The sequence below is a fragment of the Hylobates moloch genome, unplaced genomic scaffold (genome assembly GCF_009828535.3).
Source record: "Hylobates moloch isolate HMO894 unplaced genomic scaffold, HMol_V3 SCAFFOLD_13, whole genome shotgun sequence".
NCBI classification, from domain to species: domain Eukaryota; kingdom Metazoa; phylum Chordata; class Mammalia; order Primates; family Hylobatidae; genus Hylobates; species Hylobates moloch.
The window spans coordinates 14,271,464-14,298,483 of record NW_026652288.1 but is presented as its reverse complement, the minus strand read 5'-3'; positions in this window follow the sequence as shown (position 1 = coordinate 14,298,483).

The following is a 27,020-nucleotide window of genomic DNA, read 5'->3' as shown; positions in this document are numbered from 1 at the left end:
CAGTAAGCACCAAGTGCTGCATTAAACATTGAAATTTAATAGGGAGCATAAATAGACACTTAATGAGGATGACAGATCTTGACTAATTAATAAAATATGATTAAATAATTGCATACATATACAACTACAACTGTAAATAGTCCTAGAAAGAAGAAAATGATGTCAACAGGAACCACTAAGAAGAGAAGCGATTTACAAAGTGAGTTTGAATTAAAGCCTAAAATGAACGTGATTCTTTCATGAGAGTTCATTCAAATGCTTTAGAAAGCATTTAAGAATGAGCCAATCCATAAGCAGATGAAGTGTGTTATAGTCTCAGAGAATTCCAGAGATGAAGGAAAACTCATGGAAACCCTTCATTTCACAGATGAGCAGGCTGAGGCCACTAAGGACACAGCAAGAGAAGTGTCACCCAACACCTCATCTCCCTTCCTTATAGTGTTTTCCCCACAGTACTGCCAACCTCTAAACATTATCAATATCTAATATATACATGTGTTTATGTGTGTGCACATATATGTATTTGAATATAAAACTTGTTTGGATGTTTATGGTTTACCTCTTCTGACCTGCATGTAAGCTCCACAAGGATAAAGATTTTTGTTGGTGTTGTGCGTTGCCTGTGACCTCCATGGCAACAGTAATGCTTGGCACACACTTGGCACTCACTAATATTTGTGGAATGCATGAAAATACTGAACACAGCTTGTAGTAGGTGTTTAATTATTGTGATCTCCCTGCCCTTTGTCATACCGTTGCGGAGATGATTGGGTAATGCCTTGTGTTTAGTTCTTGGTTATCTGGTTATTCTCATGAGTCCCCTGGGCAGTGCTGAAGTCTCCACTTTTTGGTCTGAAATCAGTTCAACGAGCCCTGTGCTGACGCTGGGAAGGTGGAGTCTCACCATTGCTGAGACAGTCAATACAAAGCACGGCATCCAACAGCATCCACATTAGAAAGTCCTATTTTATTTTGTTTTTTTTTTTAGATGGAGTCTTGCTCTGTCTCCAGGCTGGAGTGCAGTGGTTCAATCTCGGCTCACTGCAGCCTCTGCCTCCTCGGTTCAAGGGATTCTCCTGTCTCAGCCTCCCAAGTAGTTGAGACTACAGGCGTGTGCCACCAAGCCCAGCTAATTTTTGTATTTTTAGTAAAGACGGGGTTTCACCTTGTTGGCCAGGATGGTGTGGATCTCTTGACCTCATGATCTGCCCTCTTTATCCTCCCAAAGTGCTGGTATTACAGGTGTGAGCCACTGCGCCTGGCCAGAATGTTCTTATATAGAGAAAGCATCAGTGGAGCCAGGATGGCCAGAACCCAGAGCCGGCTCTCTCCCTCAGCCCTGGCTTTGTATATGGAGATGTGAGCACTCAGAATCACCCATCAGAGTTTGGGCTTCCTTTTAGATAGTACCAGAAAACAATAGAAAAAGCCAAACAAAAAACCAAACCACCGTGGCAGAAAAACATTCATGTTCCTTACATAGCATGAACCCCAAAGGTGAGTAGCCTGGGAAAGATGTTGCCCAGTGAAGTCCTCAGAGATGCAGCTCCTTCACCTTTCTTCTCTGCCATCCTGAGATGGGTGGCTTTTCTCCTCACTCGTGCCACCTTGTGATTATACACTGGCTACTGCTCCTGGTGGCATCACGTCTACATTCCAGGCAGGAGGAAGAGGGAAGGTCAAATAAGCAGAAGGCCCACATCAGACAAATCTGCCCCATTAGCAGGAAAGCAAAGCTTTTCCAGAAGATCAATCCAGCCAGTGTCTGGGGACATCCCACTGCCAGAATTTGTCACGTGACCACCTCCAACTCAGTCATAGCCAAGTAATCAGGGGTTGGGGATGGAGTACAGGCCACTCTCCTGAAGGTCAATAGATCTTTCCAGCAATCTGAACAAATCCTGGCGCCATTAGAAAGAAGAGAGGACAGAGAATAGATTTTGCGCAGACACTGATGGGGTCTGCCACAGGTTCTGGCATCAGCCCCCACATCACTCTGCTGGTTCCTAACTCTGCCCCTCAACAGGGTCCTTACAAAACTTCTGGAGGCTCTGGACAAACCTCTGTTGCTTGTTGCATAGAGGACACCAAAATGGTCATTCTCATCTGTCTCCATAACCTCTTCTGAGGTTAACTGGCATCTGTTGGATGTTCTCATTCTGAATGTCTGCATTGGGCATGATGTCATCTATTGTCTTTGTCAAGTTCCAATTTATAGAAATAATTCTATGGAGACAATATGGGAGCTATGGGGTGCCCACTAGACTGGGGTAAGAAGCAAACCCACGAACCTGGGCAAGAATTCTACATGGACCTTTTGCTGGCTTTGTGATACTGCACAACTAACATTCTTCCCCATTCTTGGTTTTCCCCTCATCCAATGGAGATGTTTTGAAGGATCAGATGGAGTAATGAGTTGGAAAGTGCTTTGCAAACTGAAAACACCATCATACAGTTGAAATCATGTTTTACCTAAGTGTTGTGATCTGAGTTGTAGTCTCCCTTATTTCACACGTTGAAGCCTTACCTAACTCTCAGTACCTCAACATGTGACTGCGTTAGGAGATAGGCTCTTTAAAGAGGTGATTAAGATAAAATGGGCTTATTAGGGTAAGCCCTAATCTAATTTGACTGGTGTCCTATAAGAAGAGGAGATTTGAACAAAGATATGCACAGAGGTATGGAGATACTGAGAGAAGATATCCATCCAAGGCCAGGGAGAGAGGCTTCAGGAGAAGCCTACCCTCCTGGCACCTTGGCCTCAGACTTCCAGCACCAGAACTGTGAGGAAATGGATTTCTGTTTTTTAAGCCACCCAGTCTGTGGTACTTTGTTATGGCAGCCCTAGCAAACTAATACACCAAGCAAATAATTCTAGTTTCATGCTGTGTTTCTGAATTGAAGTGAGTTGTTGGGGTGTGGTAAGGGCACTTGAGACTACTGCTGGAAGAGTGTGGGAACAGAACAAAGGGCTGAAGGGAAAGAGTGCTGGATTTGAAGTCCAGAAACCAGGGTTCAAAGCTCAGGTTTGCCATTTGAGGCAATGTGACCCTGAATGCATCACTATTCTCTCCAGGTCTCAGTTGCCTCCTTTGCAAGATAACCATGTCTTGGAGTAATGATGATGATGAAGTAAATCAGATCACATGAAAGCACTTTCATAGGGCCTAGCACACAGTAGGTGCCCAATAAATATTTGTGAAGCTGCTGCTGACACAATGGGCCAGTCTGCAGCTGGTTATGGCTCAGAAAGTTAGAAGATATCACGGCAGGTTCAGTGAGGTAGAGGAGTCCAGGGAAAGTCATCTCATAGAGACCAGTCTTAATTATTGGGCGGAGAGGCTACCTTGAAAATAACCCACTCGTAACCCTGTGCCACAGTGGTTGCTGCTACTGCTTCCTGCTCCAAAAGACTTTAGTTTCCCTAGGTAGATCCTGCGTTGTCCCCACATTCGTCTCAGCTGAACAGGCACACTTAGCAGATCCTGGACTCACGTGGTTGCTGATGACAATAAAACGTATGACCTCAGGGTCCAGTGAGGCCCTGTATCCCCTACTCCTTTGCGCTTTGTCTTTCTTCAGCTTTTGAATTGTCCACACGTTGAGTATCATCTGTTCCTTCAATAGCAGCAGAAACAGTCTTCCCCATCATCACTTGCACTGCTGGGTTTCATTTTTCTTTTTCGCCTGTTCCTTTCAAGCGGGTCTTGCTGAGCTTCAGAAATGTGAGCCTGTTTCATAAATTGGCCACGCTCTTTCTCTGCCACATATATAATTAGCCTTCCTTTATGGACCCAATATCTTGTTTCCTATCATATTCCTCTAGATTCTGCATGAGGATGCTTCTACTTTGAGACATGTGAAGTTAATGAGTGCTGGGTCTATGAAATCTTCTACCCTTCACACAAATCTCAATTACTCTCGCCCTCATTAGTCAGAAGTCTCCACCCAACTCCTATCCTTGCTTCAGTCAAAAATATAACATAGGACAAAACTCAATAGATATTTAAGAAAATCTAGTCTTTTCTAATGAAATCATTGAAACAGTAGAAATGCCCTGGAAATACTAGTTGAAAGCCTGTAAGTGATTGTAATTTTACCTCAAAAGGAAGAGATGGAGAGTGGGGGGCATTAAGTCTTGTCATCTTGAAATATACCTAGTGGTGTTTGACATTTTCTACACTGAGCTTCCCAGTCTTCTTGGCTGAGTTTGGCTCTATCTACATCTACCTGACATGGCTGTCTTGATATTCGAGAGCTGATTTCCCAGTGGTCTTTACCATGTGCCCTCTTTTACAGCTTTAAGAAGCATCTCTTAGTAGTACACTGGATGTGGGCTCCTTGAGTTCTTGTCTCCTGTTAGGGGGATAGTATCATCCTGTCCTTTGTTGTCCATGAGGGAATGTTGACCTCAGAAGCATGGTTAGAATAGCACTTATAGGCTCCCTGGCCATTCCTCTAGGCCTTCCTACATGGGGGAAGAATGATTGAGCTCATTGATGGGATGTTGTGAGTCTGACATCCTTTGGTTCCCCCTTCTCATGTAGGCAAGGTTAAGGTGATTAATAGTAACACTCTTTCCAATACCTAAGTCTCAATATCTCTTGAGGAGCTGTCTTGACAGTAATGAGTGTTAGTTTTTGTTCTGTTCTTCCTTGTAGCAAACCTTGCAAGAGACAGGTTCTGTCCCTGCAAGAGAGGGAAGAGGACAGCAGGACACGTTAATTTATCCAGATGCACTTCCTGTGCTAGAGTATGTAAGTTCAATTACTTAGGGTGTGGAGCAGGAATATAATAAAAAGAATGTGTGGCCAAGCTCAAAGCCGTATTCTCCAATCCAGAGAATTTAGCAATAACACTAATATTTTTGTATTTATAACTAATTTCTGTTTCATTTTCTCAGTTGGCTTCGAACTCAGAAGAGGATAGAGGTATGATATTTTTACCTTTCAACCATAAGAAGTCTTTTCTTTGCTAGGTCTCTTTGGATCTGAGTCTCCCATGCTGCTAGAGTAATGGCCGCAATGCCTCCTTTTCTATTTTTAAAAGAAGTGGTGTCTGAAGATTATCTCCTCTCCCTTTTCATGTCTGTTGAGCCTGGCCTGAAAGCTTACAACCTTTCTCAAAAGGAAACTGCTCTCTCCCTCCAGCTCAATCAAAATGTCACTCTTCATTTTTCATTTACTCTCCTACAAAAATTGTTCTGAAGCAGAAACAGAAAAGCTTTTTCCCTCCTTTATGAATCAATATCATTCTTCTTTCAATCTGATTAAATCTTGTTTTTAGAGACTGAAAAATTCCAATGTTTACTTCCATTGAGTTTCTCTCTGTCTTAGTTCAAGAAAGTGTTTTATTCTTTTATATGATAAGGTTCTCTATAATATTTGGAAAGCTCTTGAGTGAAAGCAATGCAAAACTCAACGTAATTTGCATTAAATGCATTTATTGGCTCACATATCTGAAAGTATAGAGGAAAGATAGGCTTCAAAATTTGCATAAGGTGTGGCTCCAGCTCCATCTGCCTCTCTTGACACTACCTTTCTCTTCGGATTGGTTTCTATCTCAGTCTGTTTTCAGGTTGGGCTCTCATATCCATGTTTGGCAATGTCTCGAGAAAGAATAGAGTCATTTCCAGACATTTTTCCAGAAGAATAAGGAAGAACTTTTCTAGAAAGTTCTAGAACTTTAAACTTCTCTTTAGATAAAATTGCCCTTTATTGAGTCTTACGTCTATTTCTGAACATTTTGGCAAAACCACTCCTGGACTTGAGAATGGGTTTTCCTTTAGGTAGTTAGCTAAAAATCTCTGCCTCAGCCTCATTCCTTTAGAAGCATTTATTGATAAAATTCCCTTTACCTCAGTGGCTCAACACACAGTCAAGGCCACTGAAGTCTGTATCAATGACGAGCAGTTATGTCCAGGGCCAACCTTGACACCAAATAGTGGCCAGCAGCTTCTAAGAGGTCATGGACAAACCATATATATCCAAGGGGTCCCAAAATACCCTTCTTAGCATTGGAAGTGGTTTGAAATATGATGCAAAAGAATCTGTTTGATGTTGCTCGCCTAGTCTCTTCTTTGTAGCACTAGTATTTTAAAAGTAAAATCTTTATGCTAGTGATAAACTAGTGATTAATTCAGATATTTGTGGTATATAGTCCTAGCTGAGAAATGCAGTCCATACATCAGCAAACAAAACACCAAAACTCTGCTTTAAAAAAGGCTTAAATTTCCAAGAAGACATTACCATTTGAAACTTGTATGTACTATACATACATACATACATACATACATACATATGTGTTTTGTATGTCTATGCACCCCCCACCCCCCACCCCCAACACACACACATGCACATGTTTATCTCAGAGCTTGGACCCTGACTCAGAAATGTCTCCCACTATACGGATAAGTAAAGACAGAGAATATTGGCCCCTTCAGGCAGGCAGGTTGCCAGGCCCTTCTTGGGTAGTAAATGTTATTTCAATCCTACCCTTAAGGTAAGAAGTAATTCTTCTATTTTTGTGTTAGTCTGTGTTTTTTAAGAAGGAGACACAAAGAGAGGATTAAATGTGAAAGCATTTTATTACGAGAAATGCCTGTGCAGAAATGGGTAGAGCCAGGGAAGGCCAAGATAATAGACCCCTATGCAAGTCTGACTTGGAATGAAATAGAGAAGAGAAGGTGGGGTGGAAATGTACAAGAATGCTATGCTATCTAAGGGAGTTTCAGCAAAGCTGACAGTCCTTGGGCCAAAGTCAGCTGACACGGTGTCCTGTGTCTCCCAGGAACTGTCTGCCATAGCATCCCTGCTGCACTCTGCATTCTTGCAGAGCCAAGTGTCAGCTTAAACAAAAGGAAAATTAGTAATACCAACATTTATTTTAAATTTTAATATTTTTTCGTTGTAGATTTTTCTGCATTAATTTTGATTAAATACCATCTACACTAATTATTGAGTTTTTTGGCATCTCCTTAATTTTATAGCCCTGGTTCAGTCCAAGGTTGGTGTAGAGCAGCCCTGAGGAGTTTTGATCTCAATGAAAACACTGTGTTGCATTTCAAGGCTCAGTGACTGAGTCTCTGGGTCAGTAACTCTCCCTATAGCTGGAGGCCTGTAAGATGTATTCTTGTGGCCACCATATCTTCTCTTTTGGAGGAAATTTGAGAGGACTGGAAAATCACCCACCTAGAAGAACATTAGTGGCAGTAACCATCACTTCCTTAAAAATCAAGAAGGATTAGTGACACTTCCCTTTGGATGAGGCAGGGCAGAAACGCAGGAAGAGACAGTGAAGAGGGGCGGGGAGGTGGTATTTTGAAATACCTTTAAGAGGATTCCAAAGGGGAATAAAATAAATTAGATACATATAATACTTAGTAGAGATTTCACTTCTGGATTTTTAGGAAGTTATCTATGATTAAAATAAGGTGCCTAGGTAAATAAAATCCATGTTCAAGGGTTGACCCTTCTTTGTAGGATGATATGATCTGCTGAGAATGGGCCAGTTGACTTTTCTTTATAGGCAGTAGGATGATGCTGAAGATTTTTTACTCTGAAACTCTAGGATGGGCTAAATAGCTCTAATTTGAAGTTCAGAGTAAAAAGCATTTTGTTTATACCTAGTGGTGTTTTCCCAGTGGTCTTTACCATGTGCCCTCTTTTACAGCTTTAAGAAGCATCTCTTAATAGTACACTGGATGTGTGCAGCAAAATCAATGTGTGTGGGTCTTCTTCAGAAAAGCGAGCAATGACTTCTTCCTGGGAATCGGGAAAGGAGAAAACACTTCCTTCGGGGAAACATCACCTACTTTCGACAGCTACTCGTGTGTGGATTTGTCTTTCTTGTTTTTGATTGATATCTGTGTCACCGGTGCCCAGAACAATAGAGTGGCAATCACTAGACAATAAATACTTATTTACTGAATGAATATATGACTACGTGGACATTTGAAATGAATTTTAAATGGGTAAAGATTCTGGGACGAAACACCACACAGAGGCAGCATTATGAGCAAAGGCATTGAAGTGCAGGAACATCTACCCATGTGGAAAATAGTGACTAGTTAAAAGCAGAAGCAAAAAGAAAAGTAAGTGGAGGAAAGTGGTGCTAAAAAGGAAGCCTAGGCCAGATTGTGAAGGATCTAGAATGCCCAGGTTGAGAATTTTGAACTTTGTCTTGCAGAGAATGGGAATGAGGGGAACTTGGTAGATTTCTGCCAGATTCATTCTTAGTGGCATCCCTTCAGTGTTGACAGTCTGTGTTGTCACAGGCAAGACAGGAGTTCTGGGTAGCTTTCTTAGTTCATTCGTGTTGCTATAAGGGAATACTTGAGGCTGGGTAAAAAATTTTTTAAAAGGAAGTTTATTTGGCTCATGATTCTGATGTCTGGAAAAGTTCAAGATTGGGCATCTGCATCTTGCAAGGGTCATAGGCTGCTTCCACTCATGGCAGAAGGTGAAGGGGAGCTGGCATGTACAGGGATCACATGGCAAGAGAGAAAGGGGAGGTGTTTGGCTCTTTTTAACAACTAGTTATCTTGGGAACTAATAGAGTGAGAACTCACCTAACCCCAGTCTCAAGGAAGAGATTAATCTATTAATGAGGGATCTCACCCCATGACCCAAATTCTCCCATTAAGCTCCACCTCCCACAATGGAGATCCAATTTCAGCACAAGATTTGAAGGGGTCAGATCAATCAAACTCTAGCAGTAACTGTAATGAAGTCAAGTCAACTCTTCTCTCCCTAAACCTACAGAATGAGATACACACTTGCTGCCATATTCCATCCCATCTTGAAGTTTAGAACCCTGCTTCTTAGTCAACCTGATGTGCTCAGACTATGGAGGTCCCTACATTGATTGAGCAATTTGCTGGAGTTAAGCAATCTTTGGATTAGAACTGTAAGATAGACTTGAGCCAAGTGAAGATGCCCTGTTTCCAAGTGATATGCCATGTTGCTGAATGATTTGTTCATAGCTGAGCATGCATCAAGACAAGGAAGAAAAGATGTACATATTTCTAACAGGTGTTAATACATATTCTTCCATTGTTTGAACTTGGAACCATTAAAAAAATAACTCCATCTGAGAAACTAAACATTGAAAGAATCCTACAGCAAATTATTTGGCCTATTTTATGTCAGGATTGGCATGCTGCTCCCTGGCCATTCAATTTGTAGGTATCTGAAATAAAGCCCTGAAGCTTCTCTTCTCAGCTTCTGCCTCCTATTTAACCCTCAGTTCAAACACTTATATATCCAGTCTGGTCTCTCCACTTTTCATAAGCTTGATATCTAACACACGCAGATTGACAAGCTGTGTGGATAGTCTACTTAGTTACTTAAACTTGACTTCTTTACATGGCATTTCTTTTCAGATCACTCCCATGGTTTTGTATATCATAATCTGTGGGCAGGTGATGAGTGACCTTTCATATTTTCAGATACCCTGGACATGACAAGTTATTTTGGTCCTCAGGACTACCAGAAATTTTTCATCTGGGAAGAGGAATTAAAAAAAGTAAAATGAAGATTCTTAAAAATAAAGCATCAAATAAATAATTTAGAGTTTCTCTTATAAACACAATCCCAATTTCTAGATTTAAAAAAATAAACCTTTTTGGGGAAGCATGATACCAAAGGACGTGAGGTGTTATAAACAGCCTTCCTGAAAACTCCATTTGCTCATAGGATAGTTGTTTTCCTCCTCAGAATTGAGCTAAGGTGTCTCAGTGGATACTATATGTCGAACAATGGGGAACAGGGAATATATTGGTTCTAGTCTTTCCAAAAGTGACAGAATACAGTCCTATTGCCTCTCATTCATGAATATAAAAACTGAGGTTCAGGAAAGATTCGTAATTTGTCTTAGGTCACTCAGCTGGTAAATGGTGGTTTGAGAATTTCAAGCCATGTGTTTGACTGTTTGACTTCTGAGTCTGGCTCTTTGCTCTCCTCTGTATTTCCCTCAACTGATTGACAATGAGGGGCTTATTTTTCAGGGAAAGTTTTTCTATATATAAATTTATGTACAACCATTGCTATGGTTTGAATGTGTTTCTCAAATTTTCATGTACTAGAAACTTAATCTCCTGAAATGATCATAAGAGCAACATTCTAAAGTGAAAAAATAAAGTCCATTCTAAAAGACTCAAGAATTAGTCTTAATTCAAGGTGAATCTATCATCTCTTGTCACAAGAACCTGTATATAGTCCATTTATGTTACACAAAGTTAATTTTTCAATGTGAACTCCAGGGTTAGTTTCCTGCCTTGTCTTTTTAGTAGAGTTTTACTAGCAATAATCAAATTGGAAATGTCTATTGTGGCAGTATTGGGAGGTAGGGCTTAATAAGAGGTGATTGAATCATGAAGGTGAAGCCTTCATGAATGTATTAACATTGTTATTATGGGAGTTGGTTAGTTTTCATGATAGCGAGTCATTATTAAAGGGACTCCCATGGTGTTCTCTCTGTCTCTTGTGCTCAGTTGCCCTTCCACCATGGGATAACACAGCAAGAAGGCCCTCATTAGATACGATCATCAAGCTCTTGGGCTTTTCAGCCTCCAGAACTGAGAGAAATAAATTTCTTTTTTTATAAATGATTCACTCTGTGGCATTCTGTTTTAGCAGCCACAAAGCGAACTAAGACAACTATTTGCTGATCACTAGATTCGAAGCAGTGAACATCCTTGTCTGAAGAGCCTACCTATAGAGTATTGGGGGTGGTTTCTTCCAGGACAGAGTAGTATTTGCTCCAAATTTATTGACCAAACACCACTCAATCAAGTTTTATAATTAAGCTAATTAGCACTCCTGTAGCTGCTAATTCTTCTTTTTTGTTTCTTGTTTAAACCTGCAGCTGAATGGTATCTAAAACTGTTCAAAGGCTTCCTTTACTTGAAAAGAATAAGGGATAGACATTTCCAATTTGATTATTGCTAGTAAAACTCTACTAAAAAGGCAAGGCAGGAAACTAACCCTGGAGGTCACATGGAAAAATTAAATTTGTGTAACATAAATGGACTATATACAGGTTCTTGTGACAAGAGATGATAGATTCACCTTGAATTAAGACTAATTCTTGAGTCTTTCAGAATGGACTTTATTTTTTCATTTTAGAATGTTGCTCTTATGATCATTTCAGACACTGAAAATTGTCTTCCCTTGGGCTTCATGTAACTGGTGAGTAGTGTCATTTATATGAGCTGATAACAGTGTAATATATTGTGCTATTAAAAACGATATGTTCCAGCTAACCTGCACGTTGTGCACATGTACCCTAAAACTTAAAGTATAATTTAAAAAAGCCAAAAAAAATATGTCCTTAAATATGTATAATGATATTAACAACTTCTAAATACATCTTCTAAATCAATTACAGGGTGTATTGTACCCTTGCCATTGAAATTTACCTTCCCATTTAAGTTATTATGTTTGAGACCAAGAAATGATTGGTCCCTAAGGAGTATTGTGACCCAGATTTAGTTTCCATATGTTCAGTGCTTTCCTGGGGTTTTCATATCCATTCAGTTGCTGACTACTAATATGTGTATTTATAGTCATATAAAATTAAAGTTTTCCATTATTGAGATTTCAGGAACATATGAAAAGAAGGAGAATGCTTGATTGGGATTTAGACAACCTGAGTTCTAGTCTGGGCTTTGCTGTTGACTTGCTGGGTGTCTTAGACAAGCCCTTTATGAGCTTCATTTTCCTCACGTGAAATAAGGACTTTGGAATAGACGGCCTGTTTTCCCCCCAGAGCATGGTGAAAGTCAGGTCATACATCTCTCAGGCTGAAGGAAAGGCAGCTACAAGGAACTGGACTGAGTATGGCCGATGCAACATGGTGCTGAGAATGGACAATCCAAACCTTTGAAACTTTAACATATGCAAGTGCCATTTTCTTATTTAAGTTAGGGGCAGTGGTCAGATTACATCTCTCTGGCTGAGACATACGTAGTAGGAATGGATCATCTCATTTTTGATCATCCTGGAGCAGGAAATGAAATGGTTCTTAGAAGTAGGGAGGGGAGATTTCCTTATCTACCTGTGGAGAAAGAGTTAGGCCTAAACTCACAGATGTGGAGATGCTGAGAAAGTGTGTTGAGTAAAGGGATAATTGGCTCCTGACAAGAAGTTAGGTGAGAGTTGAGCCTAATTCTGAGGCTCTGTTTCTGTTTCGGGACCTAAGAGTGACCACTTCTAAAAGCTGCTAAATTATCTTCTTTGTTTATATAGATCCTTGATCTTCAGTGATATCTTCTTAAGAAAATGGGGGTCTAAGTTCTGCTGGAGGAAATTAAGGAGAATGATCCCTCCCTCTGTTCCAGGTGAGGGTACAAGAAAGACCAGTGCTGTTAGTAGACATTACTGGCTGCTGAGGAAGAAGCAGTGAGACTCACCCAGGGGCCAGAATGGAAGGTCAAGAGGAACTTGTCCCAGTCTCGTCTACGAGAGTCAACATTCTGGGAAACTCTTAGACATAAAGATGAGGGGCAGGTGTATATCTAGGGTAGGCTAGACGTGTAAGACCAGCTTATACCCATGCTGAAAATGTTAGCTTTGATCTAGGAAATGGGAGGCCGTTGATGTCTTTTGAACCTGTGGCAATATGTCTGTCCTATTTATGTTTCATGGAAGAAACCTTGGAGGAAATGTGGGGATGTTCTTAGGGATGAGAGATGGAAAGTAGCTTCATGCCACTCTTTGCAGACTATATCAGGCTTCTTCAATGCCAGAAACCCAACTGGGGGCTTCAGATGTCTGGAGTAATTAGTCTGCGTATCTCAATCTCTTATCTTGGACTCTAAGTGGTTTAAAGCCTCTATTCCCTTTTAGCCCCTCTGTAGAGCAGAGATCAGTTATATCATAACTTTAGGTTTTCAGTTAACAGATTGGTAACCATCACAATTTGAAGTCTTCTGAAAAGACAAAAAGGCAAAATGCAGTTAAATGTATGTCTGTGTGTGTGTGCCTGTGAGCATGCCCGCAAGTCTGCACACCCCAGTGTGTGTATATTGATTGGATTTCGCAACATAAAATCCCAAGTGCGTGATGAAGAAAACACCAGCCCAAGAGTCAGCATACCTGTGCTCTTGGTCTAGCCCTGTGTTAATTAGCTGTTTATTTCTGGGTAGATCACAATTTATTTGGTCTCCATGTCCTTGTCTGTCAAATGAAGCTGGGGAGGGAACTAGAGCACCAAGAACCTTATATCTAGTAAGATATAACTTTTTAAAAATAAGTAATCATTTCCAGCATTCCTTAGAACTGGTGCACTCTTTATAGATATTGTGAACCATTTAAATTCTGAGGCATGCTATATGTTTTTATTCAAGAAAAAATGAGTAAGAGAAAAAGAGGGAAGAATATATTAAATTTGGCCTTGCCAGTTTCATTTTTAAAAGTGTTTTCAAAATGGCATGAACAAGCAAAAAATGATCTAAGCAAACAGCAGATAGACCTTTTACCATGGAAACCATGAGACAATAGACACTGTGCTGTGGAAATGAGTGAAACTGACAGTATGAACATGTAGCACACTGTGGGAAAATCTCTGCCTTGCAGAGGATTAGAAAAATACAATCTTCTGGTGCCTGCTCATCAATAAAGAATGAACATCTAAATTCAGAAGTGTGAGGATATTACATTCACTTATATTAAAACAAGACCAATTTTGATAAATGCCAGAGGAGAGATTTTCAATAGCAGCAATATTGACATTTTGGACTAAATAATTTTTTGTTGTGGGGGGCTGTTGTGTGCCTCATAGCATGTTTAGCAGCATCCCTGGCCAAGCACTAGGTGCCAGTAACATCACATGCCCCTCTCCTCTCAGTTGCAGAAATAAAACACACCTCCAGACTGTTGACTATCTCCTGGGGTATGAAACTGCCACTATTTGAGAACTGCTATGCTGGAGTGAAGATTTTTTAAAAGAATAAGTAAGCATAGGCATTAGAGACAGACAGACTTGGGTTTGATTCTTGGCTCTGCTGTTTACCTGCTGTTTGACTTCAGGCAAGCTACCTGTCCTTGGTAAGCCTTAATTTCTTCATCTGTAAAATGGAGATAATGCTGACAACCTCACAATGTAGTGTAAACAGGATAATAAATGTAAAGCACCTGGAATATAGGTACATATATCATGAAAATTTGTTTGCATTTATATATGGTTGAGAGAAACAAGATTATGACACAAAAATGTTCATTGCATCTTTAATTACAGAATAAAGAAAAAGCAGAAATAGTATTTACTGAGTAGCCACTGGGTATCAGATGCTGCTGGCCCTTTTAAATGCATCATCTCCTTTAATCTCTCAATGCCCATTCAATGTATGACCAGTTTTAAGACATGATAACCGAGGTTAGAAAAATAAAGTATTCCATCCAGTGCAATATAGTAAGGTCAGGTTTGCTCAGTTTCAAAACCCATAATTTCATTTTCCCCAAAGATGAGATTGGCTGCCAGGGTTACCTGAATTGAAATTATTATATTTGAAGCAGGGGAGAATTAACATGAATTTGAAAGGCAATGACTTTGCCAGCAACGAATCTTGCTTGGATATAAATAATTATTGTAGCAAAGTGAGTTTATTTCAAGACACTGAATTACAGGGACCATTACAACTGGCCGGAGAGGTATGTGACTCAGTTTTCAGAATAGAGAGTGTGTTTTCTAGTATGTGAGCACAGCTAGTGCATGCATTTAATTTAATCTAATATTTAATTAAAATTCAGTTAACAAGATTCTTCTTTGTCAGCTTTCTTCTGCAAAATCTGCGTCTAAAAGAAATCTTCCTCCCAGTTCTCCCTGGCCCCAATCTTTCATGCTGGTAGAAGGGAAAACTCTGATTCATGGGTCAGAGAATTGGGTTGTATTGCTTTTGAAATATTGGTGCACGGTAGGAACAGTTTCCAATTATGGTGGACTGAGTACACAATCCCCACACTGTTCTATTTAAATAACCGCTGAATCGCTAGGGCTGCTTTCCTGTTTCTAGCTCCCTGAACAAGTAAATAATGGAAAGAGAGAAAAAAAATCAGCATTTGTAATCATTTGTAATAAATAACCATACAACCTGGTGATGGGACCTCATTCTCTAGTCATATTTCCTCCCCCAGCCTATTTTTTTTCTGAATAGCAACTCGAAAATAAAAGTGGCCTTTATATATAAAACTTGGAATCCAAACTTCACTTCTGGCTGCACATTTAGGAATGTTTGCAGCAGCATATTGCATTGGGAATAAGACCATCTTTAGAGTCAGACAGACTTAAGTTTGAATTCTAGCTCTATTGTTATCAGGAAACATAATCTCTGTGAACATCTGGAAAATGGGCGGGGCACCCCATAACTTGCGGGATGAGAATTGGTATAATGTATGTAAAGTTCCTGGCATAGGGCCTGATGTACAGCAGGCATTTAGTAAAGGGACAAATAATGTTCCATCGTTAGTATTCTTTGTTCGATATAGACGTGTAATAGATTATCATTTAATTTATGTGATAAAAGGTACAGAATTGATAAAACGCAAGTCCATTGACGTTATCAAGCAAAACGGGCTTGCTGCCCAATGGACTAGCAGCAAATACTATGACATGGAGTTTTTGAGAGAAGAAAAGCTTTATATTAAAAATTGAGTTACAAGGAGACAGGAGTGTCAACCTCAAATCTGTCTCCCGGTGCTAGCTTTAAGGCTGTAATTTTATTAGAAAAGGTTTAGGGGGTGGTTCTTGGGATTAGCAGGTGGTTGGTGGAAGGAAAGGGGGGGTCTGGAATGTCTTTTGGCATATACAGCTATCTCTTCGTGTGAACTCATGGGTCACGTGTAAATTCATCACATGTGGAATTTACATTTTTTCCTCTTTCTATTATGTAGATTATTTTTCTTTCTCTTGCAGTGACATCAACAAACTGTTCTGCACAAACTTTGGTCAGCCATCTTGGTTCTATTGGATTTCCCCCAACTCTTTTATCTCATAAGCAGACGGAGTTTCAGTGTTTCAACAAGTTGTCTTTTCTTATCTGCCATCCTGCAAACTCAGTAATTTCTGTTAGTCATTAGTTTCTTTAACTCTTTGGAGCCAAGGTGAATCAACAGCAGATATATATACATATAAGTTTTAATTTGTTTGTTTTTGAAACAGGGTCTCACTCTGTCACCCATGCTGGAGTGCAGTGGCACAATCTCGGCTCACTGCAGTCTCTGCCTCCTGGGTTCAAGCGATTCTTCTGCCTCAGCTTCCAGAATGGCTGGGATTACAGACACCCGCTACTACGCCAGGCTAATTTTTGAATTGTTTTTAGTAGAGACGAGGTTTCACCACATTGGCCAGGCTGGTCTTGAACTTCTGACCTCGAGTGATTCACCCAAACTTGGCCTCCCAAAGTGCTGGGATTACAGGCGTGAGTCACTGCACCCAGCCACATATGAGTTTTAAATAGCAGGAGAATTATTTGTGGACCAGAGGCTGATATTCTTTTAGGAATGACACTGAGTTTGTGAGCTGTTTTATAACACGTGGGTGATGAGGCTTGTTGATACCTATATAATCGAACACTTGATTACTTGGGAGAGATACAGAAATTGTATGTGTCTCTGTGTGTGTGTGTGTGTGTGTGTGTGTGTGTATGTGTGAGAGAGGGAGAGGGAGAGGGAGGGAGGGAGAGAGAGAGAGAAAGAGAACATGAACATGGGAGGATGGCCTTGCTGTCCACCTGCCCCTGAAGTCACCAGGATAACAATATAAGGAAAAGGCTTTTTTGATGACACCTCCTCTGACTGATAGGCCCAGGAAGGCAGAGGCAGTTATATTAAACAGGCAATAGGTTGTAACAGAAGGACCCCAGAAGCCCAGGAGACAAAGGGATTTAAAAAGAGTTCATAGTCCAGGCCCAGCTGATGCTTGAATCCCAGGTACAGGATGCCTGGGCATCTCAGAAGTTTGATCTGGCTATTTCTCAAAGTAATTGGCTGTAAACATAGGAGAAGAGAATTCTCTAGGTGGAGCTCAGCCTTGTCTGCCTGTTACTGGTTCCTAGGTTCTAGTTTCAGCCTCTGAGGGCACAATAAGTCAGTCTGTTTTCCCCTTCATGTGAGGCCTTCTAGATCTTAAAGGCATCTGTCATTTCCCTGGGATATCAGCAGCTCCAGTTCTCCTTGATGGCTTGTAGGGACAGCGCTGGAAGTGAACTTGTACTTGGAGATATAGTGAAAAGTTAGGAAGCTGTAGCTTTGGGTGACATTGGGTGTTGCAAGAAATCGGGGATCTCTGTATTCTGATATTCACTTTTGCACAAGGAGTGTGTTCAGCTTGCAGAAAGTGCCTGGACTGTGCAGCTGTGTAGCCTTGCACCCATCACTTGACCTATGTGTCACTTCCTGTAAAATGGGTATAGTATTTTTAAAATTTGTGAGGTTCAAATAAAAAGAGGTGTGTGGATGTGAACCACTGTACACATTATAGTGTATATAATGACAATGGCTGAAAATGTTTCATAGTTTGTCATTGTTTTTAATCAGTCTCAGAGAAATTTCATGGAAGCGTTGCTAGTTTGAGGAGTGAGTCTCCTGAAACTTTGGCCCTGGCTAAGATATTTGTATAAGATATCATTCTGGGTACTTGTCAGAAACCTGTGGGTACCCAACCAGACCTGCACAGATAGATGGCTTTATCAACGCCCTTGCCAAGCGTGGTGTGAAATCAACTAAGCTGGAATTTAGGTCGATCTCCTTCCTTAATGATGAAACAAACAGATTTGCCATTTGAAACAGAAAAGAGTGTTTCTGTCATTGGCATTGGTCCATTTTGCTAAATATTGTTGTTAATGTGACAGCTTTTATCTTGACCTGGAGGTTAGCTAAAGCCAAGTGCCAGTTCTGTTACCATGTTAGTCCCCAAGGGACTCCCTGACTGCCGAGGATAGAATATCCTGCACCATCTCACACTCAAGCACACTCAGACCTTATGTTGGGGGGCCAGGGTTCAGAGGGACACATTTCAGAAGTTCCAATATCTACGAGGGAATCAGCCATATAAACAATCACAATAACCAAGTTAGTGCTAAAAGACAGTTTACATGATTCTGTATTAGTCCATTCTCACACTGCTATGAAGAAATACCCAAGATTGGGTAATTTATAAGGAAAAGAGGTCTAATCGACTCACAGTTATACATGGTTATGGAGGCCTCAGGAAACTTACAATCATGGCTGAAGACACCTCTTCACAGGGTGGCAGGAGGGACAATGAGTGCAAGCAGGGGAAATGCCAGATGCTTATAAAACCATCAGATCTCATGAGACTCACTCATTATCATGAGAACAACATGGGGAAACAGCCCCCATAATTCAATCACCCCCACCTGGTCCCACCCTTGACATGTGGGGATTATGGGGATTACAATTCAAGGTGAGATTTGGGTGAGGACACAGAGCCAAGTTATGAAAAAGAGTGACAATGTTCATCGCCAGCCCAGGCAGAGTTTTCTCTCCCTCCTCTGGACCCCACCAAGATAACCTGTATATGTTTCCATGGTGGTGTTTACTATGTGGCATTTGATAGGCTGACCACATTCTCCTGTCTGGCATCAGACTTGGCACTCTCAAAAGCTGAGATGGCTGATTAATTTCTATATTCCTATTAACAAGCATGGTTTCTGACATAGCAGATAGTCAACAAATGTATAGTGGCACTGAATGGTGAATGGGTGAATGAAGTGACAATTTAGCTTGAGAAAATATTTCTTGAAGAAATTACTTGAAGCTATTTATTGAAAAAATGGGATTTCTGTGAGTGATAAAGGACAATGATGACATTGCAGGGGTGAGAACTTTGAACAAAGGCCAGGAAGTGAGAGAGCTTGGCTTCTGTGGGAAAATATGGGCAACCTAGGAAGGCTAAAATAGGGTTAGTATGAAGGCGGCATGAGGGCTAAAAGATTTTAAAAGGATTTTGCCATGTTATTAGGTGTTGGCTTTATTTCTTAAGCAGTGGAAAACTAGTGAAAAGTTTTAATGATAAAAGCACACTTTGGGAGATTGCTATAGAGAAGTGGTTGGGGTAGGAGGGAGCTTGGCATTGTGGGGGCAACTAGGAGGTTAATGCTATGATCAGGTAAGAGGTAGTGAGCACCCAGACTACAGAGTAGGCAGCAGAGGGGGAGAAGGGGCAGACACAGCACTGAATTTGTCATCATTAGCATTTGTTGAGGGCCTGTCATGTGACATGGGCCATCATTCAAAACTCATTATCATCATACAAACCTTGGAAAGTATGCAGTATATGATGCTCATGTTTAAGATGAGTTCGCGGAGACTCAGAGAGATTAGATAAATTTCTAAAGTTCACAAAGGAAATAAGCAGGCTAAGCTGTGATCTGAATCCAGGTCTGCCTGACTCTGAAGGTCATAGCATCGCATGGTCACTGACAAGGCATCTGAGCTATATTCACTGGGAGTTCACTGCCCTCTCTAACTCCAAAGTTGGAGAACATGGTGCTAAGTCACTGTCTGGGTGATTCTAGGAAGGCTGTACCCAAACCGCATACCCTTCTGAACCCTGCCTCCCCCGAACACACACATCCTCCCTAACTCCCACATACACACCCTCATACTCCACTGCAACAGTGACATGCACAGGATCTTTCTCTGAAAGTTACTCTCTTCTTCAGTCTCATCTTTATGCAATGCAGTATATTTTAGTCAGACATTGAATACACAGAGGGTGTTAAAAATCATCTACTTGTGCACTTGTACAAAAGAAAATAAGGTCTGGAGTGGAGAGTGCTCTGTCAGAGCCCCTTGCTGAGAGCCAGGGCAGGGTGAACCACAATCCAGGTCTCCTGACTTGTTGAATTCCAATTGCCTTAACATACCAAACAATTCTGGAGAATGTATAGTTTCACTTAAAAGCTGCTACAAAAGAGACTTTAACATATGGCAGGTATTTTTAATTGTAGAAATTAAGAGTGCTATCCTTAGATGGGGAAACTCACTTTGGGAAAGTGATTTCTATGTTGACAAAATATCTAACTCCACCCATCTGTTGCTACATTTATTTACAAAAACATTCATGCCTGAGTTTCCCTAGATTCTCTTCTTCAGAGTCATGCAGGGTGTCAGATCAATCCTGTTCCAGCGGGTCCCAGACCACATGTGCAGAATAAACAACCTATTGAATGAATAATCCTTGAGCATCTCTCTATGGGGGCTTCTGTTCAAGGACCATGGAGGCTGCATAATTCACCTGCTGCCCTCCAGGACCATGGTGTGTGCACTGAGCACTACAGGCCAGACACTGCAGTGATGGACATTCTCATATTTGTTATCTAATTTAACTCTCCAAGTGACCCTGTGAGATAGAGATTAGTTCCTCTATTTGCAGATGGGCACATGGCATTCCGAGAAGCTAAGAGATATGCCCAAAGTCAACAATCTAGCATCTGGTACTTTTTAACAGTCTGAAACAGGGTGAACAGAAGGTCAAAACCATTAAGATGGAACAGAAAGTGTAAGAAAGAGTAGGCAGGAGGTAAATTCAACTTCTTGAAAATAGGAAATAGGATATCAGGATGCTTCTTAATGCTGCTGCTTCTTACAAAGTCACTAAGTACATTGTTTCTATTACAATGCAGTCTCTGATAAAGTTTGCAAGAGAGGCGGTGGCCCTCTGTGTGACAGAGGCGACATGAGGAGGAGAAGGCAGGCAACCTCTCTGGGGGCATTACCTCAATGAAGTTGACATCGCCTGGGTTCTGGTACCTAGGCTTCTGGGGCCAGAACCTGCACTTTCTTGGTATATCCACAGATAGCTAACACTTGGGGCCAAATATTCACTTGTATGCTGAAAGACTGGTATACAAAGGAGATGCCAATTTTTAAACAGATAATCAGAGATGTCCTTTTCTAGGTAAGAAGGTGGCTGTCCCTTTAATCCATAATACCCATTCATCTCAATATTAAAGTAATATGAGAGCTACAGTTGGCAAAAAGAGAGTGATTGATAAGCTTGGAATTAATGCAAAAGAAAGTAAACTTTGCAAGTTAGGGCTTGGAAAGTTATGGACTACAGGCTAAATCTGACCGGCCATCTGTCTTTGTAAATAAAGTTTTATTGAAACACAGCCATTGTCATTTATTTACATATGTCTGACTGCTTTCATGTTACAGCAGCAGAGGTGAGTAGTTGAAGAGAGACCATATAGCTTTCCAAGCCTAAAATACTTACTATTGTCCTTTATAGAAAGAAATTGCCAAACCCTGATATACTCTATATTAAGCTTGATGCACCCGCCACATTTCTTGTTTCTGTGTCCCATAATTCCATTTTTTCAAGTCTCCCAGTTCTGTCCCACTTTGTCTCACTGACAATATTTGACTTAAGAACCTCAAAGAGTTGCAAATGACTAAATCCCAAATAAAAGAAGTGAGCAGAAAAGGAGGGTATAATCGGCCTCGATGGCATGCCCAAGGCTGATGTGGTTTTATCGTATCTGGGATTGTAGAGTCTGAATCCAAAAAGTTTGTTTTCCATCTCTGGACCCTTATTTTGTTCAGTGTGTCACTTTTATTCTCGCCTACTGTAATGAGGTCACTTCTCATTGGGAGAAATGTCTGCTGCCTGCTGTAGGTCTTAATAGGTAAAGGAGTTTCTTTTTCCAGCTCAAGGCTGAAAAGTCTTACAGAAGCTTTCTAACTGGTTCAGCTTTAGTCAGGCGCCCATTCCTGGCATCATTCATGTGGTCCAGGATGGAAGATAGTGAGGCAGCACAGTGGGCCCAGTTTGGCTTCTGTGGATGTGGTCTGAGTGCAGAAAGGACACAGCAGAGCCTCCAGGCTGGGTGGCTACACCACACTGTCACTCACTCACAGCCGCTTTCCTCCATTGCTAGTGCAACCTCCTGACTTCAAACCTGCAGCATATCTCTTCAGACCTGCTGCAAATAGCCTCCCAATCTCACCCAATTCTAGTCATCCTAAGTGCGCTGCTGAGAATATTCCTAAAAAGCAATTTGATGATACCCCTTAAATTTAAGCTTAAAAGGCTTAACTGTGTCCATTCCCACCCCTTACCCCATGGCCTGGTGACCAGTAGGAAAACCTCATGACCAACGTCAGATTATCTTTCTAAATCCATCTCTTATCACTTCCTCCCATGCGCCCTTCACTCCAGACGCAGAGATCTGATCAATGCTCTTTATTCCTTATACTATGTTCATGACACACTTACTGTTTTCCTTTCCCAGAATTTTCTGTTCCTAGATTCTTTCTTAAACCCTTGGAATGCTCCAATTGAACTGATGTCCGTCTGCTGGCTTCCCATGGCTCTCTGAGTGCCCCTCTCATTGTACTTATCACACTGCACCATAATGGTCTGTTAGCTGCTTGCTTTATTTTCTGTGAGCTCCAGGAAAACACCTCCATGCCTAATTTATCTCTGCATACTCAGACACAGCACCGGGCCTGCTGCAACTATTATTTGCTGGGCAAAGCATTTTGGCACCCACCTCCCTGCAAGGAATGGTCCTCTAGTTTCTCCCCCCACCAAAGTAATGGCAGTTTTCCCTTCTCAGTTTGTTTTTTGTGTTCACCATTCATTTAAAATGGAATACTCTTTCTTTGGATGTGCCAACATCATTGAGTAAGATCTGGTCCAGGAGCAGCTACGTTGGATCTGGTATCTTCCATATCTCCTAGTTCTTGGAGCCACACATCTCTCATCTTCATTCTCAAGTACTATACAGATTTCCAACTTGTCTGTTATAGTTTTGCTTGAGAAAATTTTAAAAGCTCAATAGTTTAATACGCACACACATATATATGTTAAGGGGGCATGTGTGTGCATGTATACATTGTATAATGTGCAGATTCAGTAATCCTCAAAAATATCTCAGGTCCGAATTAGATATTTTCAGGATAATTTTTGCAGGAGAGTACAAGGCCTAACAAATGAAATTAGAACCTGGGAACCCCAGCTGCTGAGCTGTGCCTTCTGATTGCTTAGACTTTGTAAGTTCCAACATTGGAAGAGAGCAAGATTTGCAATTGGAGGTCCAGGATTTGAGTCTTGGCTCTCTCTTTTTTGAGTAATCACAGGCAAATTTTACTTATCCTCTTTATTTCTGCACTTATATAATAATAGTCACCTTTTACTGGTTGGTGACTAAAATGAAAAGATAATGTATAGGAGAGTGATTTATAAACTAAGAAATGCAATAAAAATAGCAATCATTACAAAACAGAAATCTAAGAATTCAGCCACAATAGTTACTGTGTGACTTCCTTGGGAAAAGTATTTAAACACTCTCTGCTACAGTGTTATATTCCCCCAATAAAGTGTGGTGTGGAGCATCATAGGTAGCTCAATTACCCTGTGAGATGACAGCTTCGGTGGAGCTGAACAACTGCTGATGGAGAACTCTGGCAGGTTTCCTATCGAAACCAAGCAGAAGCTAACAGATGTGGCTGATACTTCTTGGGCCTCGTCACTGGGAAGATGCAGCTGTGCTCTGCCTTTACTTCGGGTAGTTTGGGTTTGAAATGTGGCTGTGCCTTTGTGAAAATCCTATGACTGAAGCTTTGTTGTCTTTCCTTTTCCTAGGGACTGCCATTTTCCTTGACAACTCCATGCTGATGCACAGTAACAAAGATGCTCTGCTGCCCATTAGAGGCACCCAGCAAATGGCAGGGGTGGAGACACAGGTTTCAGAAGTGCATGCACACCTGAGAGGAGTGAGCTGACAGACCCTGATAACGGAGGCAGCAGTTGTCAATGAAGAGATGGCCCTATTCGTTATTTGGTTTTGTCAGCAACACTGGGATATTTGCTGAACCGCTCAGGAGCTTTTCTTTGCCCCCAGCTTAGAAGAAACCAATTTGAGCACTGTCTGGAAGAAGATGACAGCAGAGAGATGGCAGGTGAGGAAGTAAAAACTCACCAGATGTTTCTGGATCTCAACATTTACTCAACTGCGTTGATCATCTCACTATTTATAACTCAGGTGTTTATTTCAGCTTTATGCAGCACTTCCAAATCTACCCTGCACAGGGTAATACAGAGCTAACCATTTTGCAGAGTATTCTGGGAAAGTGTTTATTCTGTTCCTTACAAGTTTTAGGTTTTTCAAGTGACTATTATTTCATATTCTGAGTTCTACCAAGCACTAGGCAGTAGACCAAACACACACATATGCTTTGTGCCCATAAATATTAAAAATGCATTAGCCAGTCTAAGTTTTTCTTTTGTATTTTCCAAGACTTGTCAATTGCAAATGAATAGATCTTATTTGTAGAGAAAGAACAGATTTAAAATGACAAAATCAGAACCTTTCCCAGAATCTTGGGGAGGACTGGCACTTTAAAGAAGAAAGAAAAAAACAATGACAACAAAATTTCGAGTGAATTGTCTTGGATGTCTGTCAGATTTGGAGATGCACTGCTCTCTCGGAGCCCATGCATCCCAGATGGAGTGGTTTCTGTAGAAAAACAATCATAGTTATATTCAGGGGAGCTTACTTGGCAAGAAAATCGTGATTGAACTGATGCTATTGTGACATCATGTAGGAGTTTATAATTGCAGTTTGTTATGAAACAGTTGGACTGAATCCTAAGGATGGATATTTTAGTGTTCCGTGGAGAAAGTGGAGTTAAGGCATTGGCAAGGACAGATGTGGCATTGGAGTAAGAGTGGCCATGGTGAGGCCTCACTGCTTGGTATTTACTTGGCTGAAACCACAGAAGTCTCAGATCTAGCCCTTCTAGTCCCACAGGTCAAGAAACTCAAACTTACCAATATTCCAGAGTTGATCATATTTGGGAAGGTCAATTCCTACTGAGTAAATTCACTTATGTAAACCAGGAACAATGTTGTGCATTTACCAAGAAAAAGAAAACTGTCAGCCAGGCCTACTCTTTTTTTTGGTCTAAACAATACACTCCCCGTAGACAAAGTACACAGGAAGTCAAGGTTGCTAGTAAACTTGGAATCAGGTAAAGACTGGTAGTTTCATGAATTGAGTATGGCTTCATGCATCAGCCTTAGTCATCATGCCCACTGTCAAGACAATAAATGCTTTTAAGGGTCCAACAGGCCACCTTCGGCCCACAGGACCCTTGGATGTCTACTTTAAAGTCTCCCTCACTAGCTCTTCCTTTCCTGACGTTCCATTGTTTATGTTCTTCCCAGTACAATCCCAGGATCTTTCTTTAATTGTGATAATACAGCCAATTACATTAAAACTGGAGCCAAGCTAATGATTTGGTCTTGCTTCAAAATATATATTTATTTATTTATTTATTTATTTATTTATTTATTTATTTATTTATTGAGACAGAGTCTCACTCTGTCACCCAGCCTGGAGTGCAGTGGCACGATCTCAGCCTCCTGAGTAGCTGGGACTATTGGCGTGTGCCACCATGCCCAGCTAATTTTTATATATATGTTAGAGATGGGGTTTCACCATGTTGGCCAGGCAGGTCTCGAACTCCTGGCCAGGTGATCCACCTGCCTTGATTATAGGCATGAGACCCTGAGTCCAGCCAGAATGATATTCTTTAAATATTTGCTGACCACTTCTTGAGAGGAGAAGTTGAGCTCTGCATGGGCGTGAGGTGGGTTAGGGAAGCAATAAAAGTAGAAGCCCATGGCTGTGCTCAGCCTCTGTTGTTACAGGGGGTTCCTCTCTGATCCAACCTTGCCTATTCCTCTTGGCTAAATAATACTCAGCAGGGAAATGGATCTATCTTCCTAAGAAGAGAGTTTAGAGAGCATCTATTATGACTTGAGCCTTGCTTAACTAGTATTCCCTCTAACCACATACTCCTCCACAAAATAGAATATTGTAGACTAATTTCATCTTATAATACACACATGCACACTTTTTTTTTATTCAGAGATGTTTCAGAACACTGTTTGAATTGATGCCGTCGGCAGCTACCTGCCGACTTTCTTCTTTGTCCAGCGAAATTCAGAGAAAAATCTTTGCCTGGCCTGGGAACTCTTTGCTCTATTCATAATCTAAAGTGAATGGACTCTATATCTCTCAAGCTTATCCATTCATTTTATTTTGTTTTTAATTGACACAATAATTTTACCTATTTATGGGATATAGTGTGATGTTGTGATACATGTATACATTGTGGAAAAATCAAATTAGGGTACCTATCATGTCTATCACCTAACACATCATTTCTTTGTGGTAAGAACATTCACAATCCTCACTTCTAGCTATTTTGAAATATACAATATCCATAGTCACCCAACAGTGCAATAGAACACCAGAACTTATTCCTCCTATGTAACTCTACCTTGGGCCCACTGACCAATCTTTTCTTATCCCTCCAGTTCCCTACCCTCCCCAGCCTCTGGTAACCACTATTCTATTCTCCACTTCTATAAGATCAACTTCTTTAGATTCAGTGTATGCATGAGATCATGCAGTGTTTGTTTTTGTTGGCTGGCTTATTTCACTTAACAATATTCTTCAGAGATCGCGCCACTGCACTCCAGCCCAGGCGACAGTGAGAAACTCTGTCTCAACAACAACAACGACAACAACAACAACAACAGCAAAACAATGTCCTCCAGGATCATCTATGTTATGACAAATAACATGATTCCAGTATTTTTTATGGACAAATGGTATTCCTTTGTACATATATATCACATTTTATTTATCCATTCATCTGTTGATGAACACTTAGGCTGATTCCATATCTTGGCTATTTTGAATAGTGCTGCAATAATTATGAGACTACAGATATCTCTTTGACATACTGATTATATTTTCTTTTTTCTTTCTTTTTAGTTTTTTTTTTTTTTTTTGAGACGGAATCTCACTCTGTTGCCCAGGCTGGAGTGCAGTGGCACGATCTCGGCTCACTGCAAGCTCTGCCTCCCAGGTTCACGCCATTCTCCTGTCTCAGCCTCCTGAGTAGCTGGGACTATAGGTGCCCACCACCACGCCAGGCTATTTTATTTTTTATTTTTATTAGAGACGGGGTTTCACC